Here is a 19,394-nt window from a genome sequence, read left to right as displayed (position 1 = left end):
CATCAACGGTACGTTGTTAAATCACTATTAATCACCTAGTATTGGCTTTCCTACTTATTTCCTAGCGACACCATTGTACACCTATGTCATTGATAACACTCTGAATTTGATTTGCCCCCATGCCTATCGTAGAACGATATCTTTTTTTCATATGGACTATTTGCGACTACTTGTCCGTTTTCAGAGTGTGCGTGTTGTTCTTTCCTGGCATCTGTCAATTCTTCATATAAAGTGAAACACGCGCGGCTGAAAAAAAAAATACCCAGATGAAAGATACATTTTAGTGTGTGTATTTCCTGTGTCCAACCCCAGGCAGTTAATTATGCTCTGGATTGTTGAAGTCCACTCTGGCACTGGCGTGTGCCTCTACGTTCACTATGTTTATGGAACATTCCCTCCGTGGCACTCTCACAGCACGACACTCTAACCCCACCAGCAACAATCGGGTACTGTTCTGCGTGTCTAGTGCCTACAGCTGACACCTGGCCCTGTCAATTGGTTGGTGTTTGGGGGTGTTGTGGGTTGGACGGCTACTAATACCGTTACTATTCGAGTTGCCTTGGGCACTACCAATTGCCGTAGTCTCTTTTGTTTCCGCTGCCATGTCACGTCTTCTATCCTGATAGTCCGATTGTGAGCTCAGTTCTAATTTCATTCTCTTTTTCCTTTTCTTTGTAGGTGTGTGCGACTCCATACCTCGCATCGCCACCATTAGGGGGAATCAAACGGTCCTATGAGCTCCTTAGTCAACACCTTTTGCGAGTTGGGATAATGCTTTATTTTATGTATTTTTTTTTCCTTGGAAGTGGTGCTGCTGCCGCACCCTGATTTCCCGAATTGTTCCGATAGGACTTATTTGCCAATATAGCCCTTGGGGGTGTTTGTGGATTGGGTATTCACCAGCTACGCGACGTGTTCCACTTTGTGTTCGCGTTCCATAGCAGGCTACGTCAACTATCAGTACTGTTTTTTATTATCTTGGTCTTGCATCGAGCCTGTAGGCCCCTCTGTTTTTCCAGTCACGCACATGACTGTGGGCTGTACAATTTCTTCCTGCTGCATACTTTAAGTTGGCCACGCACAGGACTTGTTTGGGGCCACCTAGCGAAGATCAATATGTGGTTCAATTGTGATAGTAGCAAGGAAACGTGCTAGCTAGGAAAGGATAGCTTGGCGCTACGATTGGTAAGGTAGACTTAGCCTAGTGTGACGATTTAGGCACATACAAGCTGCGAGGTAACGCCCCCGCCTAGCGATCATCGCTGTAGCAAGTGGCTGATACGTGGCATAGGATAGCACACTTTGGATAACATGACATTTTCTTCAAGATATGATCTGTAGGTGCGTTTCTGTGCTGGTGAATGCTATGGACCTGCGACCAAGTGATGTGGTAGGTGCAGATAGAAGCACTTGGCACACTCTCGTCTCGCGGGTAATACCTGGTGATCCACTACTCAGGCGAGAGGATATGTTTGATTAGGCAGAGTACTTGCTATATTAGAAGGCCAATGAGGAGAAGGTGTGGGCCTCACCTCCCGATGAGCTATAAGATCTTTTTAGCCGATGTTACAGGGGTCGGGGATGACACCCCACCATAGGTTTGCAAATTGGGTATGGCGCCCAGTGCTATCATAATATGCTCTGTAGAACAGGAAGGTTGAGCAAGTGGTGTTTAGGTATGAGACTTTGGGTTGTTCGTAGGGACAGGGTGGCGGGGTAGGGGGCGGAGGAGGGTCAGGATAAGGGCTGTTCGATCGGTGGAGAGACAAACACGGGTTGTGGGAAGGATGAGTATGTGCGGAGTATGTTAACGTAAATTGGAAAGTCCAATGTTCATACTGTTAGATGCTGCTGCACCCGCTGAGTTTCTCCAGCATTTCTGTGTAACCTTCGATTCTCCAGCATCTGCAGTTCCTTCTTAAACCCAATGTTCATACTGTTGGGTTCTTGGTTTCATGCTTGAAACATGGCTGTAATAAGGACGTCTTTTTACTTCTGATTGATGAATAAACCAAATTGATAATTGATGAGAAGTTTAATAATGATTAAGTACAATATCGTACTTGTTGATATACGCAAGAAGGTAAAGGGCCTGTCCCACTAACGCAACTTTTCAGCGACTGTCTTCGACCTTCAAGCTCGAGGGCACTCGCCTGATAAACCTCGAGCTGGATCGACCGTTAGCGATGAAACCGCGAGCTGGATCGACCGTCAACACACACACACACACACACACACACACACACACACACATACACACATCGCAAACACACCGCAAAGGAAGGGGCCAGGGAAAGCGGGGAGCACTCGCAATGAACAGGAAGGTAAAAGATGGCTGGCAGAATGTACAGTAAGTCCTTTAGAGAGTGCGGAGGGTGGGGGGGAGAAGGAGTGGAGACACTTTTAAGAAGCCAGACAACTTTTAATAAAGTTTAGCGGGCATTTAACATTACCGGTCGGGTTTCCTTGCTTCTGAAAACTCCAATGAGCCAATTAAAATGCCCGGTCAGCAAAGGAGATTGCCTACGGCTACCTCGACTGCCTCGTGACCCCACTCCAATAGAATAGAATGCAATTTATTTTCATTCAAACCTAGGTTTGAACGAAATATAATTTCTACAGTTTTTTACATTACAAAACAATCCAAGACCCACAATTAACACAGTTTACATAAACATCCATCACAGTGAGTCTCCAACATCTCCTCACTGTGATGGAAGGCAAAGTCTTTATCTCTTCCCTTTTTTCCTTCTCCGCCGTGTCCAAGCAGTCCAACTGCAGTGTCGAGGGCGACCGTGGACACACCTACGATGTTTAAGCCCCCGCGCGGGCGATGGTAAGTCATGAGGCACCGTTTAGCAAACCGGGTGACGTAGGCCCCAACCCCCCACCACAAACCCGTCCTTAAACCACAGTCCGCAGCCGCGCGGCACCACAGCTCTTCCCGCTCCGAAGTTGGCCAGCTCCGCGATGTCAGTTCCGCAGGCTCTGCAACTGGAGCCCTCAGGTTAGTCCCGGCTGGAGGTCGCCACCGGCTCCACGATGTTAGGCCCAACGACATCCGAGACCCGACAGGGAATAGTCGGGTCTCCGCACAGGGAAGAGATTTAAAACAGTTTCCCCCACAGCCTCCCCACCACCCCCCACATATACACAGCTAAAAAAAATATATAAACTAACTCAAGACATACATTTAACAAGACAAAAATAAAAATAGACAGACGACTATAGTTGAGCCGCTGCCGTTATATGCCGTTATGCAATGCACTATGAGTTCAAAAGAACCATGCCGACTAATTTTTACTTGTGCTGAAAAATATTCCTCTACCAAACTGAGGCCACGAGTATGTGGGAACTTCCCTCGAACATGAAGGAGAGTTCCAGTGACCTCCTTGGACCACGTGTCGGCTATGCTGTGAGTTTGAGTAGAGTGCAAACTCTTCTAAACTCGCAAATTAGATCGCAGCAGTGGGACAAGCCCTTTATGGGTGGTACAATGGTGCAGCAGTAGAATTGTTGCCGGGTTCAATGCTGACCACGGGTGCTGTCTGTACGGAGTTTGTACGCTCTCCCTGTTAGCATATGGTTTTTCTCTGGGTGCTCTGGTTTCCTCTCACACTCCAAAGACGTACAGGTTTGTAGGTAAAATTGTAAATTGTCCCTAGAGTGTAGGATAGTGTTAGTGTATGGGGTGATTGCTGGTCAGCACCCACTCGGTAGGTCGAAGGTCCTGTTTCCTACCTAAGGGATTGACTGTCCCTTTGCTTGCTGACCTCTCGTGGAATATACTCTTCACTTTGCCCCTTGGCACCTTTTCTTATACTGTGTCCCTTCCGACCCACATACTGTAACCCCATAAAGCTCTGCCACCCTTATATCTCCCTACACAGACAAGTGCTTTCAATTATAAGGATCTCTTCATTATTCAGTTTTACTTATTTGGGTGCTCTGAATCTCCCTACCCTCCAATATCAGTACAGGTTCTGCTGTTCCTCGGGAATCTTTCTTTGAAAGAGACTTGTTTGAAAAAGATGTTCTATCTAGTGAGCATGTTGCATATTTTTGAATGTATAGCTGATGATACTTTAAATAAGTCTGTGCGGCTTCACATTTTACATATAATCAAGGTTAAGCTCAAAGTGTTTAAAATGCTGTTTATGTGTTGTTGAAAGTGTATTCAACAATAAATTTAATTCCGTTGCACATTGATTACAATATAGAAGTTAGCTAGAGAACTTAATACCATACATTGGTCTTAATATTATTGATCAATTTAATGTTTAAATACAGATCAGCCAAATTAAATCATAACATCCACAGTCTTTATTAATAATAATTCAGTTCCTGTCGAGCCTTAGAAATAATCCCCAACATTAATACCATTTTACATACCATTTTGAAAGACATATACTGGTATTCATATTTCTCTAGGATTGATTTTGCAAACCCTATTTAAGTTAATTCCTTTGAAATATATTTCATTTCCTTTTGCAAGTTATATATCTTGTAAGTCTTCATCTTATTGCATCGGGCCCTGAAGGCTTCCCACCCGAGATTCCATCTGTCAAGGCAAATGAGACCTTACAGACATTTCCAGAACATCTGGAAATGCCTCTCTGCTTTCAGCAAAAGATGCCAAAATATCTTTTTACAGTGCTGTTTCTGCTAGCCAGTTGAAATTGTCAGCTTTGCTTCTGTGGCCCTACAGGTCTCTGTCTGTGTGATATTACAGCACATGTCTACTTAATTTCATAACATAAGGCAAGGACAGGATTCTCAGTTCTTCTTCATTCCTCATTAGAAATGTATCATTTTGTTCCAAACATAACCTGTTCTCAAACATTCTCTAATTAATTGTGATTATCAAATTCCAAATCTCTCGCAAATAGAATCTGTAGTTCTGCCTCTATTTACACAATAGGGGATAATGATAATAGCATTGCTACCATTGAAAAACAAAATACCTGTCATATTAATTTTGTATTAATTATCTTTGCCAATTTCTGCTTTTCCACTGCACCATCCCCAACTTATTTCCATAAGAAACCTTATTTACACTGTCATATTCTACACGTACCATCTTGTCAGGTTGATTATTTTAAATTCTTTTATACTGAACAAATAAGAGCAGGAGCCCTTGGGTCATAACATTACATAGTACAACATACTACTTACAGCGAAGACAGATACAAAATGCTGGAGTAATTCAGTGGATCTGGCAGCATCTCTGGAAAGATGGATCACCGTCCATCTGACTTGTTCTGTACCTTCCTTACTTCGAGTTTCCCTCTCCCTCGAGTTCCCTCGAGTTTGAAGAAGGGTCTCGGCCCAAAACGTTACCTATTCCTTTTATCTAGATATGTTGCTTGACTTGCTGAGTTTCTCCAGCATTGTGTGTCAATCCTTGGTGTAAACCAGAATCTGCAGTTCCTTCCTACATATAATACTTACAGTATTTTGTTTAAATGTCACTTAAATTCACAAAAATAGTATTCAAATTTTCAATAAATTTGGACTTTATTTAATTCACTAGAGTAGTGCTGGATCAAAAAGTTTCATCCTTATGTTTTCAGCGGCATTGTTGGCTCTCTCTAGCTGCTATCAATGAGACCCAGTCATTGCCTGCTGTTATAATGGCACTTCGAATGAGGTTTTTCTCTGAATGCATAGACATGATCCAAACTGAACAGCAATAAATAATACTCTTTTAGCCTTTCTTCATAAATCAGTAACATTTTGAGGATTTTCAGGGAGTCACAAGTACTTGCACAAGCACAAGGGTGTCACCTTGTAAATACTTTCTGCCATTGAAAAGCATTGTCAACAATCAAAATATTGAAGGATGTTTGTGGAGTCTATTTTAGAAATGCTTTATAAACCCACAAAATCTGTAATAATGCTATCATATGGCAAGATCAGGCAGAGGTCAAGTGCATTTGAGAGCAATTAGTCACTGAATGACTAAGAGGCTTTTGTCAGGTTTCTCTCTCTTGGTTGTTTCCAGAGCAGCATTAAATGCATTGGTGTTTTGCCTGTCTGCCCTCTGCTGTCCTTCACTACAAATTACAACATGGATAGTCTTAACAAAGTAGTGCAAATGACTTTTAATGTTGTTTTGCTTTCTAAGAAAAAGTGGCTTAATCTGTTACAACCTAGTTCACACACAGAAATCAGAAGATAAATCACAAATCCATAATCTGTTCCATAAGATCACAGAAATCAACTTATCATGGCTACGCAGTGTTGCAGCGATACAGCTGCTGTCTCGCAGCGGCAGAGACTTGGATTCAATCCTGACTACAGGTGCTGTCTGTGCAGAGTTTGTACATTCCCCTTGTGACCTGGTTTTCTCCGGGTGCTCCAGTTTCCTTCTACATTCCAAAGAGTGCAGATTTATAGGTTAATTGGCTTCTGTAAATTGCTAGTATGTAGGGTGGGATAGCTTAGAACTAGTGGGAATGGGTGATCAATGATCAGTGTGATTCAGCGGGCCGAGGGGCCTGTTTCCATGCTGTTTCTCTAAAAAAAGAATTTTGTATTTGGCTTACAACGTCTGACCAATAATTTTTTTTTAAATGTCGAAATTCTTAACCTTTATCATGTTTATTTGTCAATAATTCTAACTCACAAAGAAGGTGTGCCAGCACTTTTACTTTCTTAGAAATTTACAAAGATTCAGCATGACACCAAACATCTAACAAACGTCTACAGACACATTGTTGAAAGAATCCTGACTTCTTGCTTCATGGCTTCATATGGCAATTCCAATGCACAGGAATAAAAGTGGCTGCAGAGATTGATGGACTCTGCCCAGTCCATCATGGATACATGCCGCTATCAAAAGCATCTACATCGGAGCTGCTGCAAGAAGGCAACTTCTATCCTCACGGATCCCCACCATCTGGGCCAGGCCATCTTCTCACCTCTAACATTGGGCAGGAGGTGCAGAAGCATGACGTCCCATAACACCAGGTTCAGGAAGAGCTACTTTTCTACAACCATAAGGTTCTTGAACAGACCTGCACAACCCTAAACTTACCTTAAACACAGAACACTATGGACCACGTCTTTCATTACCATGGGTTTACTATTTTTATTTGTGTTTTTCACTAATATCTTGTTTTTCTGAAGTTGTCTTTTCAATGTCATAGAATGTTGTGTATTTTATGTATAATTTTAATATTATTTATGTTTTTGTGCATTGTCGGAGTCTGTGCCTGTGACGCTGCTGCAAACATAATTTTCATTGTGCCTGTACCTCACCAAACTGGAGAAAAAGGAAATAAACTCGAGTTGACCTGAGAATTAAGTGGGGAAAAAATAATCCCAGTAGAAATCTGTCAAAACAAAACTGATTTGATTTTGAGCAGAAGTGTATTAGAAACTGGCAAAAGACATTTGACTAAAGAAATGGTACTCTTCGCATGGAATTGTCAAGGTAATGTCTGTAAAGTGTATCTATAAATGCCTGTATCCCTGGGAGCTGCCAATGAAGCCAAAGGACTACTCCTGGTATGAATCCAAACATTGCACTTGGAAGAATTAGGAGGTTCCCCATTTTGTCAGTACAGCTATGCTTGACTTCTGCAATAAAGCACTGAGGACAAATGCCTCATATGACATATGCAACCTACAAGGATCCTGATGTATGGCTATAAAGAACATGGGTGACCCTAGCTTTGAACTCTGGAATAATGCAATCACTTGAGTGCAACATGAGATTCGTCTATCAAATCAACAAAGTATTCAAACTGAAAGTGAAGTCACCTGTATTCAGATATTTAATTTAAAAAGCATTGCACATAGCTGGTAGTAATTACAAGGTGATTTAAAAATAATGGGGTTGTTGTAAAATCTTAACTGTTTTTTCTAGTGTCCTTGGAGAATGAAGCTAGACCATTCTTATTTGGTCTAAATATGTCAGTGATTAATAACACATCACTAGAATGGTATTTAAGAACGAAACCCTCCATCTTTCTTGTACATGCAAGGGTGGGCACTAAATGCTAGAGTTCCCAGCAATAGCAACATACCAAAAATTTATATACTGTGCATATTTACTTGCCATTTGGGTATGAGAGGAATTCCCAGATGGTTTTTGTGCCAGATTTTCATAAAAATGATTTGCTTCTTCTCGGAAATAGCTGGGCTTCTTGGCAGATGGAAAATAATAGGAATTGTGTTGCTTGGTTACAAAGTGATTGAACAGAACAAACTCAATGGATCAGCTGCTTTTATTCTGTCTGGTGCTTGTATAATTCGCATGACTGGGGGGAAAATAATTCTGAAAATAAACCACAGACATTGGTCACAATATTTATATTTTACTTAATGTTTATAGATATATTTCAAGATTACAAAGTAGTTTGGTTCAGTTCCATCATCTTGTTGCGCATGACCCTTTAAGTCCTCAATTTTCATCACTGCACCGCTTGTGACATTGCTTTCAGCTTCCTGTGTTTTCAACTGTAATTCACTGCCTCTCTACCCTTCTCTCTTTTTTAATTTCCGTCTAAAACATTGATCTTTGACCAAATTTCAGTCACCTTTACCGGAGATGTGATTCAATGTCAAATTTGGATTGCCAACTCTCACACAAACCATTGGGTTGTTCTATAATATGTACATATAAAAGAATGAATAAAGGAAATTAATGAAAAGATGCATTTTCTTACTTGTACCATAATCAGAATAATTCAAATGTATTTTGCAGTATCATTCATTTCTACATTTATTCGTTTGGTGCAATTGTTTCTCATTATTAACATTTATCTTTTCTGGATGCAAAACCTCTCTATCTTCTGACTTATTTGTGTGCTTATTCAGTCATTTGCTGAATCTTTCTGAAGGACATAAAAGGCGTGATGATCCTGAATAGCAAATAAACTCTTCTCAAAACCTCCCTACACATGGGTAATACTACAACTTCTGTCTAACTTTCCATCTGATCAATTTTCTACTGTAACAGTAGACAACTTTCGTATCTGCCCACAATAACACCAATTTTAATTTCATTTGTATATTTATTAATCGTACCTCTTGCATTCACATCCAAATCATTAATATATATCAGAACACCAAAGGTCCCAGCATCAATCCGTGCAGTACATTGCTGGTCACAGATTTTTTTCCACCTCTCTCTGCCTCCCATCACCAATCAATTATGGATCTAATTAGCCAGTTTGCCTTAGATTGCATGCAGCTTAATCTCTTGGATCAATCTACCATGTAGGACCTTCTCAAATGCTTTGCTAAGTTTGCTAATTTTACATAGACAATATCTACCAGCCTGCCTTCATCAACCTACTTAGTTACTTATTCATAAAACTCAATTTAACTAGTGAGACAGAATTTCTCTCACACACAACCATGTGTCCCTTAAAAAGGCTAAACGCCACAAACGTATCTGGCACTGTCTTAAACGCTGCTATCGTACCTGCCTTCACCAACCACCAATTGCAGAAAGGCCGTCCCGTCAATGGATGCCAAGGGGCTGGGCCCTGTGTGGCATGTTTCACTGATGAAATATTTGGAAGGTTAATGACAGTATTGCAAATATTGTATTAATGTGCTCTACAATGATTAAAGATAATGCTATGTCCTGTTTGTACAGTTGCACATTTTATGCATAGTCTACTTTAGGGGAAAAAAAACATCCTTTTTGGTTTAATTCAGTTTAGAGATACAGCACAGAAACAGGCCGTTTGGCCCACCGATAGAGTTGCCAACTGTCCTGTTGCCAGGACTTCCCGTATTTTGGGCTAAATTGGTTTGTCACGTACGGGACTGCCCTTGTGCTGTATTTGACTGCTACTACTCGGGTCAAGGGGACTGTCGGCTCAGAGCGCTGCATCCGGCTCAGCCTCACCCGTCCCGACGTAGTGCAGCAGCAGCACCTCGCCCGTGACCCCATCGGTCCAGCCAGCTGGGCTGCCGACCTTTGGACCTTCGTTTACCGCTGACACTACCTCCTCTCCTTCTCATGGCTGATCATCGGTTCATGAGTTGGATGGGATGCCAGACTTTGCTCATGCTCCCGGCACCCGGGCCAAAACTCTTCGGCTGGCCCACCGGTTGGGTTTGTGTGCAGTCCAGCACCCGAGCCAACTCATCGTTCACCCAGCCGGTCGGTCAACGAATTGCCATCGGAATTTGTCCCGTATTTTGACCTAGGGAGTGAGAAAGTTGGCAACGCTACCCACCGAGTTCATGCCGACCAGTGATCCCCATACGCTTGCACCATTCTACACACTAGGGACAATTTACAATTTTTACCAAAGCCAATTAATTTACAAACCTGTACATATTTTGAAGTGTATGAGGAAACGGGAGCTCCTGCAGAAATCCTGGGCAGTCACGGGAAGAACGTAAAACTCTGTACAGACAGCATTCATAGTCTATCGAACCCAGGACCTTATCCTAAATAAGAGTTACTGTTTATATCACTATTTCAATCAAACCAACTGCAGGACTTTAATGACCTTATCATCAATTATTTTTCTCTATTAAAAGGAAAATATTACACTTGTTGGAAATCTGAAATCAAAAGAGAAAATACTAAGGTAAGACATCAGCCTGGCAGCATCTCTGTAGAATGTTATCAGAACAATAATAAAATGTTTGGGGTTATTCTATCATTTTACTTGCATTCATATCATAACATTTTCATCAAACATGACTGCTTTGTAACTAAACCATAATGCAAACATTATGCTGATAGTATGTATTAAATTAATGAGTCATTAGAACATTTTAGTTTCGTGCAGTATTTTTGTCTTTTTTGGAAATTTAACAGTAAGCTTTTTATCTTAAATTTAATACACATGCCAATGATACCATTGCGATCCAAATAAATACTATTGCCCTTTAGCACATTATTAAAGTGAGTAGTAAATGCTAATAAAAGTGAGGCACACATTAAAAAATGGGACAAAAATTATTTATGTATGGCCATTGGAAGTGCAACACTCAATCTTAAGATCAACATCTAACATTGCATTAAACTGGACTGAATCCTGTTCAGGATAGCCTTGTCAAATGAGGATGATAACTGAAGAAGCCCATCAAATTAGTTGATCTCTATTCGGAAATAAAAAGGCCTCATTATTTTTTTTAAACTGAAGAATGCCTATGTAATTGAGGAAAAAAACATAATGAGAAAAAAAATAATGTTCTATACACATTGTATTCCTATTTTCTTTCTAAACGGCAAGACTTTACAGAAATGTGAAAGTAGTGTCTTTAATGGTGATGTTATGCAAACTATAGCAAATTCTTCTTAATGCCAAATTGTTCAAACAAATATAGTTCCTTCACCACTGCACCTTTCAAATCAGATTAGAAAGTAAAATGTATGAAACACCACAAACTTCAGTGAATTGCTGAACTGTACATGTTAGGGATTGCAGTTTGTGACATGGCCTCAGGTAATGACATTGATATTATTGATGGAGGAAATTCTACTCATCCATAACTGAACATTTAGCAAGGAATCTGACTATACAAAAGTAGTCAGAGGGTCCAGGGAGGTTTTAGAGGTGGTGTCTTCTACATACACGTGAAAGCTGGTTTTCGTGCAGATGATAAATTATAGTTTGCAATATGGTGATTTAAAAAAAAGTTTGTTGTCATCTCCTTGATGGACTCTCCTCCCTGTCTCTACAATCTACAATTCTACAAACGTTGTGGGGTACAGCCCGTTGTCAAAGTATCTCAACGTCTCAATTTCATTTCCCTCTTTTAAACCTCATATTAAAATCTACCTTTCTGAATAAGCTTTTGGCCATCTGCCACACACATACTTATGTGACACTAGGCTTGGATAATAGTCCCATGAAAAGTATAGAATGTCTTACTGCTTTAGTGATTTATATATAGAAAGCAGAGCTTTAGAGATTCTTGAAAGACAATTCCTTGGAGTGCATGAGGCTGAGGGGTTATCTTCCGGAGCTGTATAAAATCATGAGGGGAATAGAAAGAGAGCATGCACAGGTTTTTGTTCTCATTGTTGGGGAATCAAGAACAAGTGCAGAGTTTTAAGCGAGAGGGGTAAGATTTAATAGGAAACTGAGAGGCAACTTTTTCCAAACATAATGTGGTGGGTATATGGAACAGCTTCCAGAGGAAATGGTTAAGGCAGGTACAATTACAACATTTAAAAGACATTTGGACAGGTACTTGGATAAAAAAGATTTAGAGGGTTATAGGCAAATCTCAAGCAAATGGGCCTATCTCATATGCAGTACCTTTGTCAGCATGGACAAAGAGCCTGTTCTTGTGCAGTATGACTATAACTTTGAAGATAACAATGCAAAATAGTACTTAAAAACCATTACCAGGGGTGTGCTAGCTACATCCTAAATGACATTAATGATGAAAGGACGCATTAAAGTTGAAACATTCTTCTTAAGTTCATGTCGTAACAGCAGAATTAGACCATTCTACCCATTGAGTTCACTCTGCCATTCAATCATGGCTGATCTATCTTTCCCTCTTAAGCCCATTCTCATGCCTTCTTCCAAATTCAGGATTAATGTTGATGATCATTTGTATTAAATATTGGAGGGAAATAGAGGAAGAAAGCATCCCAGCGATCAGAAATGAATTGGAACCTATCTGACTCACTTCACTATCCAATTCCTTTTTCATTCTACTTTGACTCAAGAGTGTTTAATTTTCATATGTCCCAGATAGAACAATTACATTCTTACTTGCAGCAGCGCAACAGAATATGTAAACATAGTACACTGTAAACAATATAATAAACGAGAGAAAAAAAAGTTCAGTGTGTGTATATATACACATACAGGTGCACAACCTTTTATCCGAAAGCCTTGGGACCAGACACTTGTCGGATTTCGGACATTTTCGGATTTCAAAATGGAAGATTTTTAGCGTAGATTAGGTAGGTAGTAGCACACTTGACAGACCGGGAGAATCATATGTGGTGGTGGTGGTGTAGGGGGTGAAGGGGGGAAACTTTAATTCTTAGTCCCCTACCTACCTGGTCGGCGACTCCCAACCTCGTGGAGCTGGGGGCTCCGTCCGGCCGCGGGCGGCGCCGGTTGGAGCTCCGACCCCGGCAACTCTACCCCTGGCTGCGCGGCTCCAAATCCAGCGACGCTCCGCGATGTTGTGTGTCGGCGGCCACAGCGCTCCGGAGCTTGCCGCACGACCCGTAAGGCATTGCCCGCACATCCCAAAAACAACCGGGCCGCGGGCCGCGCTGGATTTGGAATAGTGGGGTAGAGTTGCCGGGGTCGGATACAACCGGCGCCGCCCGCGGCCCACCACAATAATAGTCTATGTAGTTCAGAGCTTATTTGAGGTTAGTGTTTAATAGCTGAATGACCATAGGGAAAAAACCCCATCAGCGCCCGGGCCTTTCAGCGCTTACTGCACAGCGACCCCGCCTTCCTGAACCCCTAGACGTTACAGTTTTCAGGCTCCTGTATCTTCTCTCCAATAGCAGCAGACGAAACAGACCTGCGTGGCCAGGGTGGTGTGGGCGCCAAACGCGAGCTTTTGGTGCGCAGACGACATCTGGAAAAAATGGCCGGTTTTCGGAGCTTTTCGGTTTCAGGAACACCGGATAAAAGGTTGTGCACCTGTAAAAATCCCTTCAATAGTGGGAAGGTCACAACGAACCGGTGACACACAAAAAATCAGTGTTCACAATTTTTGTAGCAGTCTTCTTTAATAGCTTGACCATAGCTCCTGAACCTGGATGTACCTCAGCAGAGGTGAAATGAGTTGCTGAACCAGGAGGCATGATGTAACCAATAGTCGCCGGTGATACAAGGCAGTGTTCACTCTACTTCTTTGCACCTGTAGAAGCCCCAATTATCATCCTCTACTGACATACCAAATCCTCTCGTCTCCGATCTTCTCAGGAATTAGAGGCTTTGATGTGCTTTCTTTATAATTGCATCAGTGTGCTGTGTCCAGGAAAGATCTTCGGAAATATGCACGCCCAGGAAATTGAAGTTTTTTACTCTCTCCACCATTGTCCCATTGATATAAACAGGATTGTGGGTCCTCATCCTTCCTCTTCCCAGATCCACAATCAGTTCATCGGTCTTACTGATATTGAGAGCCAGGGTGTTGTGCTGGCACCATTTGGTCAATCGAACGTTCTCACTTCTATACTCTGACTCATCACCATCTGTAATTCATCCAACAACAATGGTGTCATTGGCGAACTTGAAGATGGAGTTCGCACTGTGTCCAGCTACACAGTTGTGAGTATAGAGTGAGTATAGGTAGGTAGGGGGCGCTGCAGTGGCAGCAGCGCGTTAATTTTTTCAACTTTTTTTTATTTTTTTAGTATGTTTTAAAGTGTGTTTTTGATGTTTCTCGGTGTGTTTTGTGTGGGGGGGTGGTGTGGGGGGGGTAAGGGGGAAACCGTTTCAGCCACCTCCTCCACGGAGAGGCGACTTTTTCCAGGTCGCCTCCCCCGTGGCCTAACAGCAAGGATCGGCGCGGCCTTTCCCGGAGACACGCCCGGGGCTTCAGCGGCGGGCGCAGCGTGGACTCTCGGCGTGGAGCGGGTGAGCCCTGGGGCTCGCTGGAGGGAAGCGCTCCCTTTCGCTGGCCCGGGGCAGCCGGCAGCCTGAAGCCGCGGTCTGCACAGCTCCAGCTGGCGCGGCGTCTACAGCCCGGGATCCCTCGTGGGGGACCCGGGGGAAGAAGAAGCCATCACTGCCGGCCCGCGGCCAACTTCTACCGCGGGTCCGGCATGGACTTACCATCACCCCTGGAGGGGAGCTTCGACCACCAGCCCTGCGGTCTGCGGTGCTTCTGGCTGCGGCGCGGCGGGGACTTTAAATCTTCGGCAGCCTACACCAGCCTGAAGCCGCGGTCTCCGGTGGGGAAGAGCCGATCCTGGACTTACCTTGCCTTTGACTTTGTCCCTTACCATCTGGACGCCCGCAGCAACGGCTGCGGAGGGTGGAGGTCCCGACCACGGGGGAAAATGGAGGGGGTCTGGCCAAGTTCTGTGCCTTCCACCACAGTGATTAATGCTGTGGTGGATGTTTGCGTTACATTTTTATTGTGGTTGTGTGTTCTTTATTATTGTACCGCTACTGACAACCCAAAATTCCACCGACCCTGGTTGTGTGGCAATAAATTATATCTATCAATCAATCAATCAATCAATCAATCAATCAATCAAGTAGAGCAGGGTGCTGAACACACAGCCTTGAGGTGCTCCCGCACTGATTGTTATTGAGGAAGAAGTGTTTCTGCCAATTTGAACAGACAGTGGTCTGTTGATGAGGAAGTCGAGGATCCAGTTGCAGCGGGATGCGCAGAGATCCAGTTCCATGAGCATGGTAACTAACTTGGAGGGGATGATGGTATTGAACGTTGAGTTGTAGTCGATAACCAACACCCTGACGTATGTGTGTTTTTATTGTTCAAGTGGTCCAGTGCAGAGTGGAGAGCCAATGAGATTGCATCCGCCATTGACTTGCCGTGGCGGTAGGCAAACTGTAGATGGTCGAGGTTCTTGTTGAGGTACTAGTTGATATGTGTCATAATCAACCTCTCAAAGCACTTCATCACCACGGACGTTAGTGCCACAGACGATAGTCATTGAGACATGTCACCTTACTCTTTTTGGGCACCGGTATTATTAATGCCCTCTTAAAGCAGGTGGGAACCTCAGACCTCAGTGATTAGAGGTTGAAAATGTCCGCAAAAGCATCCAGCCAGTTGGTTTGAGAAGTCAACTGGGTATACCATCAAGTCCAGACACTTTCCGATAGTTCGCCATCTTGAAGGATCTTCTGAGGCTGGCCTCTGTAACTGACTGTGATACCATCAGGGCATATGGGGGCTTGGGAAGGCACACCACTGTTCTCCCTATCAAAACGTGTGTGGAACACATTGAGCTCATCAGGGAGTGATGCTTCGCTGTCGCTTGAGCTGCCTTCTGATTTTGTCTTGTAGGAAGTGATGGCACAGTTGCTGAACATCTGCCTCATCCTCCAGCTTTGAGCAGGTCCTTTTTGGCCTTTTTGATGGCCTTGTCAAGGTCATATCTGGACTTCTTATACACCTCTGCAACACCAGACCTGAATGCCTGGGATTTCTAAGGCAGCAACTCTCATATTCACAAAACTGTAAAGAAAACAGCATTTCAAAGTTGAAAGATTTAATTTAGTATTATAGCAGTATTTTTTTTAAGTTCCTTTAAATTTCAAAACATATTTCCCACAGATAGGTTTGCTGAAGGAACAAATTGTGGTTACTGATATGTCACTGAAACGAGCCAAACCTTTTTGTGTGGTTGTCATCATCCCTTAAGAGTTGCAAATTGCGTGCTTGAATTTTAGTTGCAACTAAACTACGTGGGACCCGTTGGGTCCCAGCTTCACATGGGAGGGCTGGTCCCCAATGCAATATTCCATCTCTCCACCAATTCCAATATTGCTGGCCAGTGGGGGAGGGGGGAGGATGCTTTCAGGAGCGCTAGCATGGTGTTGTGGGCCGAAGGGCCTGGTTTCCAGAGTGGATTCTTGGGCTGGCAGCTCAGTCACTGAGACCACTTACACTCGTACACACACTCACACACAGACACTCACACACAGACACTCACACACAGACACTCACACACAGACACTCACGAACACATACATATACACTCACTGATACACACCATATATATGGCAGTAAACCTTCTTGAATACTCACATGGCTGAGCGCGGCCACTCCACTTTGGGGCTTCTGCAATCAGCGTGACCTCTGCACTTACCGGAAATTACGCCATCAGAACGACCTCTGCACTCACTGGAAATTAAAAAGCATTGCAGTTTCAAGCACAGGCAGAGCAGCAGGTCAAACAACTCATGGCATTGTCATTAAACAAATCATTTATTGCAAGTACATTGTAGACTCACAGTTCAGTTGATTCACAGCTTAGAATGAGTCGTGGCCTCTTTTCAACGATAACTTTTTTTTTCGTCGATGGGTAAAATCCTCGGGGCCTACTCAGTGGAGGAGGACTGTGAGTAAGATGGCCAAAATCATAGCGATATATGGTCGCGTTTTTTCTAAAATTTAACCTAAAATAAAGTTTTGGAGCTGGGAATTATTTTGTGGCCAGCATTACCTAGATAACTTCCTGCAGCTTCCTACACTCATTGGAGAAATATTCTATATCATTGGTGACCTCTGTTCAACGATTTTTGGTCCTGGCTTATTCCAAAGCTCAAAATGGTTTCATTACATGAGAGTGCTCAAAGGAATTGGAGGCTGCTCCCTATTCCCTTCCCATAATGCTTTAACTCATATCTATTCCCTTCTCATAATGCTTTAACTCATATCTGTCATAGCTTGGTCTATTTGAATATAAAAGTACCCTGACCCCAGCCAAACCATGGCCACACAAACACAATCTGAACCTGAGCGATTAAAAGATTTTTTTAACCATTACCTAAGGGAATTTCATCATAATGAACAGTTGACCAGACCCACACCCTACGCGTATGCCATTTCTGTATTGGTGTATTCTGGCTGCCATGAAGAGTGTTCTTTAAGAGAAGGGCAATAAATAATGGCCTCCTCAGAATTATCCAGATGTTGAAAAAGAATTTTAAAACTGTAAAAATTGGAAGAAATTTAGCCAATGCAGCTGGAGTAACACATAAAGTTTTCACATAGGTGGAATAACTTTCTATTTTGTTATTTTCTGTTTTACTAATGTCGTAAAACCGAAATATCAGTTAATTCTTTAAAAATGCTATTTGCTTTTCCCAAAGACTGAGTTTCCATATTTCTCGATAACATTGAAGCTTGTTGCTACGTCAAATGTTTTAAAATCTTGCTTTCATTCACCACTTGTTGATAGGTAGATGAATTTCACCCATTATAGGATCACCCATTAATGTTTTTTATTTAAATATGGAAAACAAATAAAAAATAACTTTTTTTCCCAAAAACATGTAGAGAGCTATTTGTCATTTTGAGAATAACAACTTTTAATGAAGCAAACAATGCTAGATACTCCGAAGAAATAAACTTTTAATGTCCTAGTGCTTTTATGTAGCCTCTTTTATAATGTTTGTTCAGGCATTTCAGATCTTGGATGGATTGTATGTAGTTATCAGCTCCACCAGCTTCATTATTGAACTGCTCTAAACAACAGAGTACAATGGAATCTGACCTTTCAGCCCACACACAGTGGTTAGCTGTTTCTTAATGACTTTCTTGGTGTTCAGCTAATCATTGAGCATTATTCTTCCTGTTTTTCTCTTAAAATACACCACGCATAACTTCTTTCTTACAGTTTTCCAATTTAATGTGTTTTTCTATGCTGGTTCACTACAAACCTTTGCTGATAGTGTAAAAACATTTTAAGTGCGCAACAAGTTGGCCTGATTTTAATCAGTTTAGTTTATTGGTTCACATATTTGATATAACAGAGTTGATGGAACGAATCTTCAAATCTAATCAAACTGCTCTCCACTGCCAAAACTGTTCACTGGCAAGATCATCTTGAGCTGAAAAGATAATCTCAGATTATTTTCTTCAGTATACGCTGTCTTCTTAAACCGTTCCCTTACGTCAATAGTGGGAGGAGTTTGTTTGTGGTTGAGACTGAGAACATTTTGTTGACTGCTTCCACCACTTTCACTTCCTTTAATCCTCAATACAAAATTTTAAATGTAGAACAACGAACTGCAGCTACTGGTTTACAAAAAAAGTCACTCTTGCGACTAATTTTCTAATGCTTCCAAACCTAGTCCCACATTTGCATCTTTTTGTTTCCCTTTCTCCTCCCATTCACTACAAATTAATCTTGCCCATAAGATTTACCTCCTCATTGCATATTAAACTACTGACCACCCAACTTCCCTATCTGGCTGTTTTGTTAACTGATATTATTAACATTTCTTTGAGACTAACCCTCTCCTTCAAATTTGCTATTATCAACTTTCTCCTCACAAAACCAACATGATCTTTTTGTTCTTGCAAGTTGACCTTATTGCAATATCCTTTTCATCTCCAAAGTCCTTGAATATATTGCACTCTTTCACGTTCATCGTCAACTTACATTGAACTCCTTTTAAACCTCCTCAAATCAATTTATAGGCAGTAATGACATCCTGTCTGTGACAAAAATATTTTATCCATTCTTTGCTCTCAACCTCTGCTCAATATTTTATACTATTTATCACACTACCGTTTCCTTTTCAAAGCCTCCACCACCCTCACCCTTCCTTCCCCCGCATACTCACCTTGTTACGTGCTTATTGCCATTGTAGTAAGAGGCTCACATGTAAACACTTCTCATACTCGCCCATTACAGTTGGCATCTCACAAGAAGCAGTTCATGCCCTCCTGTTATTTCCCAACCACTTTCTGCCCCTTGGTTAACATCATATGAA

This window comes from Leucoraja erinacea, chromosome 21 (genome assembly GCF_028641065.1).
Source record: "Leucoraja erinacea ecotype New England chromosome 21, Leri_hhj_1, whole genome shotgun sequence".
NCBI classification, from domain to species: domain Eukaryota; kingdom Metazoa; phylum Chordata; class Chondrichthyes; order Rajiformes; family Rajidae; genus Leucoraja; species Leucoraja erinaceus.
This window is presented reverse-complemented; position numbering follows the sequence as displayed.